The 18,780-nt window shown below is 50.9% G+C and overlaps 1 long non-coding RNA gene and 1 pseudogene across 1 annotated transcript in view; one reads left to right on the forward strand and one right to left on the reverse strand.

The window, feature by feature from the left end:
- Window positions 1–2,141: 2,141 nt before the first annotated feature.
- LOC126175430 (uncharacterized) overlaps window positions 2,142–18,780 on the reverse strand; it is a 96,486-nt gene continuing 79,847 nt past the window's right edge. The window contains exon 2 of the long non-coding RNA XR_007535563.1: window positions 2,142–2,277. This is a non-coding gene — a long non-coding RNA (uncharacterized LOC126175430). The remainder of the gene's footprint in view (window positions 2,278–18,780) is intronic.
- On the forward strand, window positions 2,899–3,052 carry LOC126178467 (5.8S ribosomal RNA; annotated as a pseudogene).

The raw sequence follows: 18,780 nt of genomic DNA on the forward strand, positions 1-18,780 counted from the left end.
TCGGGGATTGTTCCACTTTCTCACCGGTCATGGCCCCTATCCGACATATCTTTGTCGGTTTGGGAAAAAGGCTACGCCTGCGTGTGACTGTGGCGCACTGGAGGGTACTCCTGACCATGTGGTTTACGAGTGCCCCCTTTTCGATGATGTAGCCGGGACATTGAGACAACAGTTACCTAGCACAAACACCTATGACCTTTTAAGACAGGAGGAGACATTTCACAGACTAAATACATTGGTAAACGAGGTATCACAGAAAGTTCTGACAACGTTTTTGAGAGACCTTCATGACTAAGTAAATAGACAACATTGAATGCGACCACCGCCCCAATCCCATACCGCCGGTTCGTGGACAGGTCGACTTTATAGTTGGAATCCGCCACGACCAGGACCAGGGGGACTGGGGCAAAGCCTGATCAAGACAACGCACCGATAATGACATAGATTAGAAAGTAGACGTAGTTAATTAGAATAGGATAGTAAGTTAGGAACCTGCAGCGATAATTTAACCCTTGCCTGCCCTGTGCCAGGGGCTCGCTCATAGGGATGAGCTCTATGAGCAGGGCATTAAGTAGGTTTATATCATTAGCTGGCACAATTGTAACGCTGCAGGCAGTTAGTATTAACCAGTAGTAGTAACTAGAAATTATGCTAGCTAGTAAACTAAGAAGTAGTCTGCCTAGTTGAAATCGTAGAACTGTCTGTAGTTAAGTTAAGAAAAATGTATAGCTGCTATTGTAAATTTAGGAATGTAGGACCCACTAATCATTAAGGTGGTGGGTCATTATTGTATAACTATTATGAAAAGAAATAAAGATTTAAAAAAAAAACAAAAAGAAACAGAGTCCCGACCAGAGATTGAAGGCACGCTTTTATTAGATCGAAACCAATCGGTCGGCTCGTCTTGGTGACTCTGAATAACTTTGGGCTGATCACACGGTCCTCTTACCGGCGACGCATCTTTCAAATGTCTGCCTTATCAACTGTCGATGGTAGGTTCTGCGCCTACCATAGCTGTAACGGGTAACGGGGAATCAGGGTTCGATTCCGGAGAGGGAGCCTGAGAAACGGCTACCACATCCAAGGAAGGCAGCAGGCGCGCAAATCACCCACTCCCAGCACGGGGAGGTAGTGACGAAAATAAACGATACGGGACTCATCCGAGGCCCCGTAATCAGAATGAGTACACTTTAAATCCTTTAAATCCTTTGGTGGGCAAGTCTGGTACCAGCAGCCGCGGTAATTCCAGTTCCCACAGCGTATATTAAAGGTGTTGCAGATAAAAAGCTTGTAGTTGGATTTGTGTCCCACGCTGTTGGTTCACCGCCCGTCGGTGTTTAACTGGCATGTATCGTGGGACGTCCTGCCGGTGGGACGAGCCGAAGGCGTGCGACCGCCTCGTGCGTGCTCGTGCGTCCCGAGGCAGACCCCATTGAAATCCTACCAGGGTGCTCTTTATTGAGTGTCTCGGTGGGCCGGCACGTTTACTTTGAACAAATTAGAGTACTTAAAGCAGGCCAGCCCGCCTGAATACTGTGTGCATGGAATAATGGAATAGGACCTCGGTTCTATTTTGTTGGTTTTAGGAACCCGAGGTAATGATTAATAGGGACAGGCGGGGGCATTCGTATTGCGACGTTAGAGGTGAAATTCTTGGATCGTGGCAAGATGAACAGAAGCGAAAGCATTTGCCAAGTATGTTTTCATTAATCAAGAACGAAAGTTAGAGGTTCGAAGGCGATCAGATACCGCCCTAGTTCTAACCATAAACGATGCCAGCCAGCGATCCGCCGCAGTTCCTCCGATGACTCGGCGGGCAGCCTCCGGGAAACCAAAGCTTATTTGTTCTGGGGGAAGTATGGTTGCAAAGTTGAAACTTAAAGGAATTGACGGAAGGGCACCACCAGGAGTGGAGCCTGCGGCTTAATTTGACTCAACACGGGAAATCTCACCAGGCCCGGACACCGGAAGGATTGACACATTGATAGCTCTTTCTTGATTCGGTGGGTGGTGGTGCATGGTCGTTCTTAGTTGGTAGAGCGATTTGTCTGGTTAATTCCGATAACGAACGAGACTCTAGCCTGCTAACTAGTCACATGACATCCTTTGTGCTGTCAGCGATTACTTTTCTTCTTAGAGGGACAGGTGGCTTCTAGCCACACGAGATTGAGCAATAACATGTCTGTGATGACCTTAGATGTTCTGGGCCGTTCGCGCGCTACACTGAAGGAATCAGCGTGTCTTCCTAGGCCGAAAGGTCGGGGTAACCCGCTGAACCTCCTTCGTGCTAGGGATTGGGGCTTGCAATTGTTCCACATGAACGAGGAATTCCCTGTAAGCGCGAGTCATAAGCTCGCGTTGATTACGTCCCTGCCCTTTGTACACACCGCCCGTCGCTACTACCGATTGAATGATTTAGTGAGATCTTTGGACTGGTACGCGGCATCGACTCTGTCGTTGCCGATGCTACCGGAAAGATGACCAAACTTGATCATTTAGAGGAAGTAAAAGTCGTAACAAGGTTTCCGTAGGTGAACCTGCGGAAGGATCATTACCGACTAGACTGCATGTCTTTCGATGTGCGTGTCGTGTCGCGCAACACGCTACCTGTACGGCAGCAGTCTTCCGCTTGCGGAACCACGCGTGCTTCTCAAAACTAACGGAAATGTTGTGTGGTACGAGCGCTGAAGCTCTGGAGCGGCTGGCCTGCGGCACCTGGCGCCTAGCGCCGGTTTTGAATGACTTTCGCCCGAGTGCCTGTCCGCTCCGGTGTGGAGCCGTACGACGCCCATCGGCTGTGAGGCCGTTGGACACAGAACGCTGGAACAGGGGTCGTCAAACGCCTCAGTCCCGCCTATGCAACTGTTTTGAAAGAGACAGTGAAAACTAAAAAAAGATCACCCAGGACGGTGGATCACTCGGCTCGTGGGTCGATGAAGTACGCAGCAAATTGCGCGTCGACATGTGAACTGCAGGACGCATGAACATCGATGTTTCGAACACACATTGCGGTCCATGGATTCCGTTGCCGGCCACGTCTGGCTGAGGGTCGGCTACATATACTACAGCGCGCGGCGTTTGCCCCGCTTCGGAGACCTGGGAGTGTCGTGGACGCCTGTGGGGCCGGCCGCGTCTCCTGAAACGTGCGATGCGCGCCCGTTGCCTGGGGGTTCGCATACCGGTAGTGTCTCGGTAGCGTGCACAGCCGGCTGGCGGTGTGGCGTGCGACACCTCGTACAACGACCTCAGAGCAGGCGAGACTACCCGTTGAATCTAAGCATATAACTAAGCGGAGGAAAAGGAACTAACAAAGATTCCTCAGTAGCGGCGAGCGAACAGGGAAGAGTCCAGCACCGAACCCTGCAGGCTGCCGCCTGTCGTGGCATGTGGTGTTCGGGAGTGTCCACTACCCCGACGACTCGCGCCGAGCCCAACTTGAATGAGGCCACGGCCCATAGAGTGTGCCAAGCCCATAGCGGCCGGTGCGAGCATCAACGTGACCTCTCCTTTGAGTCGGGTTGCTCGAGAGTGCAGCTCCAAGTGGGTGGTAAACTCCATCTGAGACTAAATATGACCACGAGACCGATGGCGAACAAGCACCGTAACGGAAAGTTGAAAAGAACTTTGAAGAAAGAGTTCAAAAGTACGTGAACACGTTTTGGGGAAACATGATAAGTCCGATAGGTCGAACGGGTGAGATCACGCCCATCCGGCCATTGGCCCCCGCCCTCGGCAGATGCGGCCGGCCGTCCGCGCGGAGCAATCCTCGTCGGGGTCGTGTCCGGTTGCCTTTCCACTCGCCGTGGGGTGGGGCCGTTCCAGTGTGCAGTTGGCCGCACTTCTCCCCGAGTAGGACGTCGCGACTTGCTGGGTGCCAGCCAACGGCCCGGGTGCGCAGCCTGTCCTTCAGCGGGCGTAGGTCCGTGGGTGTTGGACAATTGGACAGAGCCCCAGTGTCCTGCTTGGCTGCTCGGCGGTATATCTGGAGGAGTCGATCGCCCCTTTGAGCGCTCAGGCTCCTGGCAAGTGCGCGCGGTTCTTCCCGGATGACAGACCTATCTTGCCCAGCCACAGACCCACGCTGCTGTTGGCTCGGGATGCTCTAGGGCGGAATAATCGCTCCCGTCAGCAGCGCTTCAGCTTTGGACAATTTCACGACCCGTCTTGAAATGCGGACCAAGGAGTCTAACATGTGCCTGGGTCATTGGGCTGTACAAAACCTAAAGGAGTAATGAAAGTGAATGTCTCGCCTTGCGCAGACCGAGTGAGGATGGCGCTTCCCCGCCCTTCACGGGGCGGCGACCTCCGCACTCCCAGGGCGTCTCGTCCTCATTGCGAGGTGAGGCGCACCTAGAGCGTTCACGTTGGGACCCGAAAGATGGTGAACTATGCCTGACCAGGACGAAGTCAGGGGAAAACCTGATGCAGGTCCATAGCGATTCTGACGTGCAAATCGATCGTCGCATGTGGGTATAGGGGCGAAAGACTAATGGAACCATCTAGTAGCTGGTTCCCTCCGAAGATTCTCTCAGGGTAGCTGGGGCTCGAACTAGTCTCATCCTGTAAAGCGAATAATTAGAGGCCTTGGGACCGAAACGACCTCAACCTATTCTCAAACTTTAAATGGGTGAGATCTCTGGCTTGCTTGATATGCTGAAGCCGCGAGCAAACCACTCGGATCGGAGTGCCAAGTGGGAAACTTTCAGTAAGCAGAACTGGCGCTGTGGGATGAACCACCCGACGAGTTAAGGCGCCCGAATCGACGCTCACGGGAAACCATGAAAGGCGTTGGTTGCTTAAGACAGCAGGACGGTGGCCATGGAAGTCGGAATCAGCTAAGGAGTGTGTAACAACTCACCTGCCGAAGCAACTAACCCTGAAAATGGATGGCGCTGAAGCATCGTGCCTATACTCGGCCGTCAGTCTGGCAGTCATGGCCGGTCCTTGCGGCCGGCTGCGAAGCCCTGACGAGTAGGAGGGTCGTGGCGGTGGGCGCAGAAGGGTTTGGGCGTGAGCCTGCCTGGAGCTGCCGTCGGTGCAGATCTTAGTGGTGGCAGGAAATACTCCAGCAAGGCCCTGGAGGGCTGATGCGGAGAAGGGTTTCGGGATAAGGATTGTCTCTGATGATCTGGGCGTGTCGGGCTTGGTCGGTAAGTGAGTCAGCGCTAACGTGCCGGGCCTTGAGTGCCGTAGGGGAGCCGGTAAGTGCGGGCGTTTAGCGCGGGCGGTCTACTCTCGCCGTTGGTCGGCCTCGTGCTGGCCGGCAATGCTGGATGCGCACCCCTACGCGGCGTTTGGGCCCCAGTGCTTCAACCTGCGTGCAGGATCCGAGCTCGGTCCCGTGCCTCGGCCTCCCACGGATCTTCCTTGCTGCGAGGCCACGTCCACCTTAGCGCGCTCCTCCGGGGGCGTGCGGGTGCGCGGATTCTCTTCGGCCGCCGTTGAACAATCAACTCTGAATTCGCATGGACTGGGTGAATCCGACTGTCTAATTTAAGCAAAGCATTGTGATGGCCCTAGCGGGTCTTGACGCTACGTGATTTCTGCCCAGTGCTCTGAATATCAACGTGAAGAAATTCAAGCAAGCGCGGGTAAATGGTGGGAGTTATTATGACTCTCCCCTGCTGACTTCCGACCTATCACTGTGTGTTCGGTGCTAACCAGGGTCTTTCACAAGGTTCTGGTTGGCCGCCTTATGTGACACTGTGCCTTGGATGGTCACAGTGTGCTTTCATCCCACAGGATGGGATGCTTTACAGCAGCTTTCTTCTGGATCTGGCGATGACCCAGGCACAGAACACTGCCACCTCGCTGTATGTAGCATCGCTGGATGTGTCAAAGGCCTTAGACTCGCTGGCCCATGGTGCCCTAGGTCCTGTGCTGAGGGCCCATGGTCTGCCGGTCGAGTTCATTGACTACATCCTGGGGTGCTATGAGGCAGGCACGACGGTTATCTGCGGTGCTGGGAAGTCATCAGGTCTAGTGCGACCTTCGAGGGGTGTGCGGCAAGGTGATCCTTTATCCCCCATCCTCTTCAACATGTCTATAGACATCCTCCTTTTCCTTCTTCCTGACCATGTTGTGCCCGTATTCTCGGCCGAAGAATAAATGCTGCTGCTTTCGCGGATGGCCTTCTTCTGTTCTCCGAGACGAAGGATGGATTGCAGGAGCTAATCACCATCGCTACAGCAGCCCTGGGTGACCTCGGTCTCGATATCAACCCAAGGAAGTGCTTCTCTCTCGCCGTGGTTGCATCAGGTCAGGAGAAGAAGATTAACGATGACGAGTCAGACTTCTTTCGGGCAGTTAATAACAACATACCGGCGCTGGTGATGGGAGATTCCCTTAAGTACTTAGGCCTGCAATTCACCACATGTGGGCGCAGCCTTTTCCATTCTCAGCGTGAGGTCGAGAAACAGTTGGACATCATCAGGAGGGCACCACTTAAACCTCATCAAAGACTCTTTTCCCTTTGCTTAGTTATCCTGCTGGGCATTTTTCATGGCCTGGCCCTGGGAAGGAAGTTTGCGTGTGCAAAGCCATTAGATCTTGTCTCCACCTGCCAGCCGACACCCCTGTTGGGTACTTTCATGTCCATGTCTCTCATGGGGGCCTGGGGGTCCCGGCAGCCCACTGGCTGGGTCCTCTACTCCGGAGGAAGCGCCTTGCAAGGATGGAGGGACTGGGTACGGCTGCTGACGATACCTCCCAGGATTCCCTCAGACGATAAATCCATCAGGTGGATAATGCCTTACGATGGAATGGCGACGTTATTAGGTCCAGCTACCAACTGGGTTGGTGTTGGGCCGAGTGGCTGCACTCATCAGTCGATGGCGCTGCTTTGCAGAAGTCTGCCCAAACACCAGGGCAGCACTGCTGGGTGTCTAACATTCAGCAGTTTGTCACAGGCCATGACTATATCTCCTGCCTTCGTGCTAAGATTAATGCCCTGCCTACTCAGGCACAGCTGCTACGTGGGCGGGAGGGTGACACAAGGTGCCGGGGAGGCTGCAACACCACAGAGACAGCCAACCATGTCATCCAGCAGTGTTGGAGGAGCGACGGGGCCCGCATTGCCCGACATGACGCCGTGGCGTCCTATCTGCTGCGAGGCCTACGTCGGAGAGGCTATGAAGTTCTTTTGGAGCCTCACCTGCGGACATCAGAAGGATTGAAGAAGCCTGATGTCGTCGCAGTCCATGGCGAAACAGCATATATTATTGACGCCCAGGTGATCGGCGATAGCCTCGACCTCGCCCGTTGTCATAGGGAGAAGGTCGCCATCTATGACAAGCAGGCCGTCCATGCAGAGGTGCGAGAGCTTTTTCCGGCAGTCCGAGATATCACCACCACGTCAGCAACCATCAATTGGCGTGGAGTCTGGTCTCCAGCATCCGCAAGAGCGCTCCAGGAAGTGGGCGTGACCAGAGGACAACTTTCTACAATCAGCACAAGAGTGCTATTGGGCAGTATTATGGTGGCGCGGCGTTTTGACACCATGACTGCCCCTCGCTGCCGAACGATGAACTGCACTGGAGTTGGTTAGGATCAGCTCAACCCTTTCGCTGCTGCCTGGCATCTCAGGGACAATACCTGCTTTATTCTTGTGTTTGTGTTTATTTGTTAGTGTATTTGTTTATGTGACATCTCGTAAACCTGCTCCGCAGGTAACACTAAGTTGTATTATTCACAAACGTGAATAAAGCCGGCTAATACAGCCAAATGCCTCGTCATCTAATTATGGACGCGCATGTATGGACGCGCATGAATGGATTAACGAGATTCCCGCTGTCCCTGTCCCTAGATTCAGGTGGGCTTGACTGCTTTAAGCGCTCTCATTTGTTCAAAGTAAACGTGCCGGCCCACCGAGACACTCAATTAAGACCTCCGTGGTAGGATTTCAACGGATTCCACCTCGGGACGCACGAGCGTGCACAATGCTGTCGCACGCCTTTGGCTCGCCCCACTGGCAGCCCTCCAACAGATACTCGTTAAAGGATTTAAAGTGTACTCATTCCGATTACGGGGCCTCGGATGAGTCCCATATCGTTATATTTCGTCACTACCACCCCATGCCGGGAGTGGGTAATTTGCGCGCCTGCTGCCTTCCTTGGATGTGGTAGCCATTTCTCAGGCTCTTTCTCTGGAATCGAACCCTGATTCCCCGTTACCCTTTACAACCATGGTAGGCGCAGAACCTACCATTGACAGTTGATAAGGCAGACATTTGAAAGACCCGTCGCCAGTACGAGACCGTGCAATCAGCCCAAAGTTACTCAGAGTCACCAAGGGAAACAACTGGATGAGCCGACCGATTGGTTTTGATCTAATAAAAGCGTCCCTTCCATCTCTGGTCAGGACTCTGATTGCATGTATTAGCTCTAGAATAACCACAGTTATCCAAGTAACGTGGGTACGATCTAAGGAACCATAACTGACTTAATGAGCCATTCGTGGTTTCACCTTAATGCGGCTTGTACTGAGACATGCATGGCTTAATATTTGAGACAAGCATATGACTACTGGCAGGATCAACCAGGGAGCATCGCTAACTAGAGCTGAGGAGCCGGCCACCTGGGATTGTGTCACGGGGGCCCTGCGAACACGCAAGCGTCCGCTCAATTGTTCTGCAAACAGGAGGAGGCAGAGCTGACCTGCACGCTACACCTCGAAACCCTCTCAGGTCCCGGCGGAGCGCAGCGCCGTCCTAAGTACTTGGTCAGGTTCGATGAAGGCGCAATCGCCTGGAGTCAGGCGAGTAGACGCTTTCAGCATGAACACCCGTGTTCCCAGCTGAGCTTGCCACTGCCGACAGAGGCCCGGGAGCGTGCTGTCGTGGCGTCGCCAGCGGTAGACAACACGCGGCCACCAATGGTGACCAGACAGCTCCAACGTCAGCGCCACAGAAGGGCATAGCCCCACTTGGGTGCCGAAGCGATCTCTCCCAGCACAGCACACGCGCCAACACGTCCGCACAACTGCGATACATACCACCAGCGAGAACCGTCGAGGGGACCAAGCAACAGGCGGCGTCGTGGACCCGAGTGCCAGGCGGCGGCGCATCCTCAACGCACACAGTCCTCAATCGGACCAGCACACTGCAGATGTCCACCGCGCTTCGCAACGGGCTCGGGAGAACCGTCTTTGGCCGCACGGCGCCGCATGCGCGCCGGCGCGCAGCTGCGTCGCCTGCCGCGTCCGTCGGCCGGCGCGCCTGTCACAGGGCGCCCCCAACAGCTGGCTGTAGCGCATGCGCCCACGCAGTGAGCGGCCAGCACGCCGGGCGGCACCCCCTCACCGGCCGGGTACAGTCCCACTCAGCTTCTGCCACATATCGCTTCATACCCACATGGTGCCATTCACGTCTGTGGGTATGACGGGTATCGCTGAAACAACTGGTTAGTAGCTGTACCGATCGTCGCTATAACCCGATTCACCTCCAGCATGAACAACCGCTCAACAACGGATTTCCAGATCATTTACGTATCTTCGGCAGCAAATGTAGACGTCTATCACCACTTGCGAATTCAACGATTCTTGCATGCCTGTATGTTGTGTGTCACGACATGCTACATCAGCCAACAAACACGCAGCGAAGTGTGAACGACGAGAGAACACGTGGAAGGTGGCCCGCGCACGTATGCGACGTACATTGCGCGACTGACTGTCAACCGGCCCCTGTAGCATGTCGCAGATGTGGAATGCGGTGCACCATGGTATCATGTTGTGTGAGTAAAACGACTAAATCGGAATTCACGCGTCACTACATCAACAGACGGCTCACGCTGATCCCCATCCAGGGCGACACGTAATCCATTCGTCCGTTCCCCGCTCACACGACTCTACGGCGTACCACAGTGCATTCTAGCTATAATGGGGAGAGAAGACAAATATAATTGTACACAATATATGGAACTTGGGTTTCGCCATTGTTGGGCGCAGCCATTGTACTGTCACACACGTGCCACGGTGTATCATTCAGTACGTAAAGACCGATGTTCAGTACAGTGTGTGGCTGAGGCGTACGACATCAGCGGACAGTGGACACAAGCCATACCACGACGTACACTGATTGCGTCGGCATGCGAATGCCAGTGAACAGCTGCGCAGTTCATTGAACGCGCAAACTCCTGACCGACCAGCTTGAGAATGCAGGAGGGCGATATACGTCCAGCTGCAGTATGTATTACAGTGGACAGTGTGAGCATCTGCAACGTAACCAACACTCGCAAGGTGTAGACGGTAGCGAACTATGTTGGAGGGTTGCTGTTAGGCAACACTACATTAACGATTCGTATTACAAATACAGGCACAACGTGTTTTAGGTTAAGGCACAATGTGGGTTAGGTTAAGGCACAACTTGGGTTAGGTTATGGCACATCTTGGGTTACGTTAAGGAACAACTTGGGTTAGGTTAAAACACAACTTGGGTTAGGTTATAGCACATCTTGGTTTAGGTTAAGGAACAACTTGGGTTAGGTTAAGGCACAACTTGGGTCAGATAAAGGGACATCTTGGGCTAACGGTCAGGGTATGGGGCTAGGGTTCGTTCATAGTGAGGATAGTTGGTGGCTGCCTCAAGCAACGCCAGATATGTCAAGTCAGGATGCACGTTTGGCTGATGTAAGATGGTGCATCAGTTGCATGCCTTTACCAGGGGAGTGGCAGACCTGTGTGTGTCATTCCTGGTATTGTCTGTGTTGTGGTACAAGGTATTGTGATGATGTTGGGTGCACAACTGTGTAGGACATGTGTGGGTGTTGTTGGCTGATTTGAGCAATGTTGCTTGCGGGCGGAGTGGGACATTCTGACTTATTAGTGGACGTCACGTTCTGGTTGTCATAGTTTGGATGGTGTTATGTGGCGGAGAGGATGCACTGCATGTTGTTCCATGCTAGTGCTTTAGTGCTGTGGCTGTGTCTGTTACAGGCAGAGTGTACTGTGTGATAGAGTGTCTGGGTGAAGTGGGGTTCACATTGTGTTCACCAACGTAGAGCATGTACAGGGACAATTTTTTTTTTCAAATTTGTGAAACATACATAACCCACTTTCTGACACTTTTGAGTGGGTGTATTAAGACTAACTATCTCTGCTATTAGTACTACAGAAGTGGTTTATTAATGCATGCACACTATCTACTTATTACGCAGCATTGTGCACTATATGAATGATAGGCCTCTTAGCCTTTCTGGAATCTTGCCAGAGAGTTGCCCGTCCCTAGCCACGTGGGGGCGGGCCGCTGCTACTAGAAGAAACTACTCCATTTATACTACTCTTTTATTCCCCCCACCACCATCCTGATCTAACTACAACTACTAGCTACTACAATTCAAAGACTTAAACAAACGTAGTATTTACATATTTACAATTGTGCATTAGATCTGAAGCGCATTTGCCCTCTCCCAAGGTAGGCTCGCTGGGCCTCCCTTGAGATTTTATTCACTAATTTTGCGAAATTGCTAAACAATTCGCCATTTGTTAGTATATCATTTATATCCCTTGTCTGCAGAAGCTGTCTCTCAACTGAGACAGCCTGTTCGTATATTGGACACTCAAACACTGTGTGCTCTGGTGATCCTGCGTGGGCACCACAGTCACACTCTGGTGTTGGCCATTTAGCTAATTTTGCAGGTATGTGGGGTAGGGAGCGTGGGCTGTAAGGAAGTGTACTAGGCCCTGTGAGGGCTTCATTATCTTGTTCTTTAGTCATTTCCTTACTGTGGGTAGAAACCCATGGACTCTACGGCCTGTACTGGACCCATCCCATTCGTCCTACCAAATGTCTAGCATTTTTTCTCGAACGTTCCTCTGTATTCGCCTGACAGCAGCGGCAGGCCACACCAGAGGTAGCCTGTGGGCCCACACACTGGATGCGTGCCCTACTATTGGTGCCAATATACTGTTGTGATAGATATTTACTGCGTTTGACGGCATATGAAACCTTCTTTGTCCAATTGATATTATCTTATTGAACAGAACTAAGGACTTTGTCGTTATTTGCTCAATATGCGGAATGAAACTCCAATTCTCATCTAGATATACCCCTAGGTAACGGGCATATCTCTGTCGCGACAATGCCTGCTCATTAATTCTGACTGTTGGGTCCCTATTTAACTTGCCTTTTAAGAGCATATATAGCGATTTTTTTGGTGCAATAGACATTTTAGTCTTCTCACACCAGTTGGTTAACAGTCCAATAGCCAGTCGTGATCGGTCTTCGATCACATTGCGAGTGTCACCATCCACTATAATTGCGAGATCATCCGCATAAGCAACGACACCCGGAACTGCAGTCTCTCACTGCAGGACGTTAAACATGATTTCATGTTGATATCCCAGGAAATGAGACCACACACCGATCCCTGGTAATAACCATGGGATACTCGTTTTAGATACGACGGGTCGAGGAAACGTTATTTTAGCAGTTCTTCCATCATATAGAGACAGCGAGATTTTGGCGTACGGTATATCACTCTTCGTGAAGTGGAAGATATAGGGGTGAACTGCAACGTAATATTGCGGGAAAAGTCCGCCATTCATCCGCTGGAGTTTCGAGGTGGGCGGTGGGGGTGGCGCATGCACGGCTGTGGGTGGAGTGATTGTCGGTCGACCACTTGTTATGGCACGGCCACTGGATTTGGGGCACCTGTGGTGGACAGAGGGTGCAGGCTTTTTGCTTAGAGTCGTAAAGTCGGCACTGAGAGCGACATCGACGTCATAGTCGGCTTGGCGTCTCATTGATGGCGGTATCGTCGTTGGAAGTGGAGTGGAGAAAGTGATGTTTCGAGAGACTAATAGATGGCGGTATTGTGTCTGGACGTAGTGTTGTCAGATTCTCGTAGATGGCGGTATTGCATGTCGTTTCGTCATATTTGGATACATGGAGATACTGTGTTTCGGCTGTATGGTGGGTGTAGTTTCGTAGGATTCCTATAGTTGGAGGTATCGTTTCTGGGCTGTATACGAAAGTAGTCTAGTCACATTCTCATAGATAGCTTTGTTGTGCCTGTGGGTCGCATTGTCGATGTCGTTGTGTCTGCGTCCGATAGATGGCGGTATGGTGTCGACACGAAATAGACACGTGAGTGGCGTGGGTATTTCACAGATGGCGGTATCGTCTGTGTTGGGATGTTTATTGTGGAAGTCGATGTCGTGGCTACGAGGGGGCGCGCGCGAATGCGTTGTGTATGTAACATGCGTCGGTATCCTGCGACCATTATTTATTTATTTATTTATTTCTATTTGTTATGTCTTTATGGATGTTATTTATTTGGTTTATTTATTCATTTCCTTGTTTATTTTGTGATTTCGTTTATGCGCGTACAAATGTGCCGATCGTACTGCGTTTCTTTTCTATTACGTTTCTTGTGTAGCTGCCTAAAGTCTCTACACACCGTCGCTCCCCTACGGACTTATCACCACCGAAACTAACCACACCGCGGACTTGCCCACGACACACCCTATCCCAAGTCTATTTTCTTACAAAACATCATGTGTTACTATATTCTATTTCACATTCATAGTTTAAAGGTATTGTAGTTCACCGTACTGCTGTGTACGCTATGTTACCACTCGTCGCTGGAGCCGGCGGAAACCCACCGCGACCGCCGCACGGCACCCACCCGCCACCGCTGCCTCCACGCGACGCTCCGACCAGTGGACCGACACCGCCCGTCTGGCACCCATTACCGGCAGACAAAGCGATACGCTGTAGCGCGGCAGATCACTACGCGCCCGGCCACCGCCGCCTGCACCGCCGCTCCCGCGCGCACGGAGGCGGCACCCATCGCAACGCCCTCGCTAGCGGCAAGGGGCCCGCAAACCGATACGCCTAAGCCCGCCGCACCCAATGCAGCGCCCTGGGTGCGGCGCGACCGCACAAACCGATACGCCCAGAGGTACGAAACACAAAATATAAGCAAGAGGGCACACGTTCCCCTGGCGCCCAGTCGCGGGGGTCTCCTCCCGCGACAAGACGAATCCCCCAAGCTAGGGCTGAGTCTCAACAGATCGCAGCGTGGCAACTGCTCTACCGAGTACCAAATGTCCGAACCTGCGGTTCCTCTCGTAATGAGCAGGATTACTATCGCAACGACACAGTCATCAATAGGGTAAAACTAACCTGTCTCACGACGGTCTATACCCAGCTCACGTTCCCTATTAGTGGGTGAACAATCCAACGCTTGTCGAATTCTGCTTCGCAATGATAGGAAGAGCCAACATCGAAGGATCAAAAAGCGACGTCGCTATGAACGGTAGGCCACCACAAGCCAGTTATCCCTGTAGTAACTTTTCTGACACCTCTTGCTGGAAACTCTCCAAGCCAAAAGGATCGATAGGCCGTGCTTTTGCAGTTCCTATGCGTACTGAACGTCGGGGTCAAGCCAGCTTTTGCCCTTTTGCTCTACGCGAGGTTTGTGTCCTCGCTGAGCTGGCCTTAGGACACCTGCGTTATTCTTTGACAGATGTACCGCCCCAGTCAAACTCCCCGCCTGGCAGTGTCCTCGAATCGGATCACGCGAGGGAGTAAACTGCGCCGCACACGCGGACGCGCCGACGCACACGGGACGCACGGCACGCGCAAGCTTGCACCCACACACACCGCACGCTGTGGCGCACGGACACGGAGCCGCGGCGCGAACGCAACCCTAACATGCTTAGCTCGAGAACACCGTGACGCCGGGTTGTTATACCATGACGCACACCCTCCGCCTAATCAAGTAAGTAAAGAAACAATGAAAGTAGTGGTATTTCACAGGCGATGTTGCCATCTCCCACTGATGGTACACTTCTCATGTCACCTCACAGTGCCAGACTAGAGTCAAGCTCAACAGGGTCTTCTTTCCCAGCTAATGTTTCCAAGCCCGTACCCTTGGCAGTGGTTTCGCTAGATAGTAGATAGGGGCATTATTGTTTTTACATTTATTTGTAACATACATTACCCACTGCCTAGTTTACAATAGTGGGTACTAAAAACTAAGCAATTCTACATGTTACGTTGAGCAGTACTTCTACTCTACGAAACTTTTATTTATTACATTTACTATTTGAACATCGGCCTCTTAGCCGCTTCGGATGTCCGGGAGCGTTGCCCGTCCCTAACCGCGAGGATGTGGTCTGTCTACTAACTAGAGATCCACTGCTGTGTTTGGTAATTTTTTCTTCCCTCCACCACCCTTTATTTACACACATACATACTACACAATACTACTTCTACAACATACAATACTACAACATACATTCGCTTCTGCGCTATCTACATATACAAAAAGCTTTGATACATAAAAAGAACTACAAAATGCATGCACTCCTTCGCTAATTGATTAATGATTGTCTTAGTTTGTATGGATGCGAATGTCCGGTCAAGTTGTCAAGTTTTGTGTAGGAGTTTTGGGTTTGGACTCGAAAGAAGGCAATAACTGCCTTTTGGAAACACCCCAGGGCATCCCACGCGTCTATGTCGCCATAGACCGGGGAGCCCCACCATCTCTTTCTACTTGCCCTCATTTCTGTCCATGCACACTTTTGTTTGTTTGGTGAAGGAGGTGGACGGGTGTCCCTCGCAAACGGAATTCCAGTAGTCAAGGGAAAACCGCCATTCCATCCCCACCAGGTTATAACTTAAGTTTATTTCAAATGTGTTGCCGCTTGATACTCCTCACACCTGTTGAGGAGTATGGCTGTTCTCTGGTTTAACTCTGGAGATTTATTCAAAGATTAGTTTAGGAAATGCAGACACCGAGTCAACCAGTTGTAGAACTTTGTAGGCACGTTCAGGCATCCCAATAGGGGCACCACAAACACACTCAGGTGTTGGTTGGCTACCTATCCTGTGGAAGTATGTAGGATAGGGGCCGTGTCCTGTCAAAAAGTGAACATAAGCCCTTAATAATACTAAGAACGTCTGTTGGGGTGGTGCCAAAGGCATCTATGCATCTAAGATTAACATTTCGTTGTATGCGCCTGACCATCAGCGCAGGCCTCACCTGAGTGAGTTTGTGGGCCCAGGCACTGGAGCCATATCCAACTATTGGTACTAATAAGCAATTATTGTAAATTTTTGTTGCCAACGGAGGAAGATGAAATCGCCGTTGGGCTATACTGATCAATTGATTTAGAACTGCTAAGGCTTTGGTAGCAACGTGGTCAATATGTGGCACAGAACTCCATGCCCCATCTATGAGGACGCCCAGGTATTTCGCAACTCACGTGCGTGCCACTACTTTATTGTCTACTCCGACGATTGGATCACTGGCCAATTTCACCTTAAGAAGGATGTAATGAGATTTGTGAGGTGCAATTTCTAGCTTAGAGAATCGACACCATTCTACTAGGATCTCGGAAACATGGCCTGCGTTTGTCTCTACTTCAGTACGACTGTCTCCCTCGATAAGGACGAGAAGATCATCTGCATATGCCATGACTCCCAGTGCCACATTGTTCTCTTCAAGTGTTCTCAGTAGAGGATCCATGTTTATATCCGAAAATAAAGGACCGCACGCAGAGCCCTGTGGACAGCCCTTTGATATGTTCTTGAACACCACAGCACCAGGAGGCGTGATTTTGGCAACCCTATTCCGGCAGTAATCCCTCAAACAACCGTATAGCATTACCGGACACTCGATCTCCCAAAGACGAGAGCAAGGTGCCGGCCACCACAGGTTGTCGAAGGCACTGGAGATGTCCAACATGACCCAAAGAACGTATTTCCTTGTATATGAGTGTACAATACTTGCGACTTTGTTTACAGCATCAGATGTTGAATTGCCTTTACGGAAACTGTATTGCAGGTCACTCATTCCATGCAGGATCCTGTGACTCGACAGCCTCATGACTAACAGCTTCTCAAGTGTCTTCCCCAAGACGTCCAAAAGGCAAATAAGCCTATAGGACTTTGGCATGGTGGGGTCTTTTTCTGGTGACTTCTTTATTATTATCACTTCAGCAGTGTTCCAGCGGGCTAAGAAGGACTGTGTTTCCAGACATCTGTTGTATATCTTTGGAAGGTCTGGGGCCATCTTGTGCACAATATTCTGCAGAACTTCCGCAGGTATAGCATCTGGTCCCAGGGCTTTGCGTTTGACGAATGAGAGAATAGCTGCTTGTACCTCCTCGACAGAGAAGGGGTACACTTGTAGTTCGTTGTTATACTCCGTCTGCTCTTGCATCCTGATCTCCTGTTGCATCTCATTGTCTGTTTCTGGTCGATCGTCAGGGAGGAGCACATTTAGTAACTCCTCAGCAGTCTCAACCCAGTCTTTCGTCATTCTGTCAGTGTCTCCGAGTCTTACCGTTGAAAGATGCATTGGAAAATGTATCTTTCTCTCACCATTTTATATGGGATACCTCATGGGTCCAAGGTGAGATGAGACTTCACAAAGTCCTCCCAACTTCGCTGACGATGTTGTCTTAAGGTTTCTTTGAAGGTCCACTTCCATCTTCTATACAAGGCAAGATGATATTGCCTTTCCTCCAGGGTAAAGACCCTTGATAGCTGCGACGTGCTCTTCTCATAGAGTGCCTGAGCCGAGTAAGCTCTGGAGTCCATGGAGAGGTCACTTCGCATATGAGACGCCTTCGCGTCGGTATCGCCACGGCCCCCACCGCCTTGATAGAGACAACCAAGGCCTCAACAGCCTCATCCACGTCAAAAGGGCCGTCTCCCAGCTCTGGAGGATTGAACTCTGCCTCCAATAGGTCCCAGTCGGCTCTCCCATAATCATATTGCGTTGTCTGCCCCTCTGGCACGTGTTCTTCATGTGGTACTATCGAAAACTCAATTGTGTTGTGATCACTTGTTAGATTGTCTAAGACTTTCCACCTCTGAATATTGTTTGCTGCATTGATTGAACTCAGCGTCACGTCTGTGTGAGAGGCTGCCCTGGCTCGACTCCTATAAGTAGGAGGGTTGCCAGGGAGATTTATTACATGTAATTGGTTTTCCATGATGAAATCCTCGAGTGCAATTCCCCTATGGTCCTGGACTCCGCTGTGCCAGAGAGGGGATTTTGCATTACTGTCCATTGTAATAATGAGTGGTTTGCCAGCTAGGGCACGCAAGACAGTTGACAATTGCCTCAGGTATATTTGTATTGGGTCTCTATATTGACAATAAACATTTAGCAAATACCAGTGTGCGTTACAATGGTTTATCTGAATTACAGTCACATGTGTGTTACAAAACTGAGTAAGAACGGTAAGTTTCATTAACTTGTTTAAAAAGACAATGGCTGACATTGGATTTTGATCAATTGAAATCACCTGAGCTGTATCAGGAAAGCCTGAGACTCTGCCAGAGACAGAGTACGGTTCTTGTAATTGTGGGATGTCACTGTATCTATCTTCAGCCAGTTTGCGGAGCTCATGAGTAACCAGTGAGCTCCGCATAGCCTTTATCTGTAAAAAATTAAGTCTGGTCATGGGAATCTAGTATAAAAATGACTTGCGGGCCAAGTCTTGGCAGGATGAAACGCGTTTTTACCATGTCTTTGTAAACATTATTTAGATCAAATTTCGTGTACCATCGGATGTAGACTTTCGAGACTAGATCTAATAATTCAGTGTATTCTGTAAGAATATTTAGAGCAACAAGTTCTATACAGTCAGCATCCTCCAGAGTGGGATATGTAACTTTATTTCCGTTAGGATGCCCAGGTCGAACCAGCTGCCTCAATGCGGCATTCAGAGTCTGTGAATTTTCCAGCCTTGACAACCGAAGGGTCTCCTCACATACTGTATAGGTATTTCCAGGCGAGCAATTGTTAAAAGTTCGTTTATCTA

This window comes from Schistocerca cancellata, chromosome 3 (genome assembly GCF_023864275.1).
Source record: "Schistocerca cancellata isolate TAMUIC-IGC-003103 chromosome 3, iqSchCanc2.1, whole genome shotgun sequence".
Classification (NCBI taxonomy): Eukaryota; Metazoa; Arthropoda; class Insecta; order Orthoptera; family Acrididae; genus Schistocerca; species Schistocerca cancellata.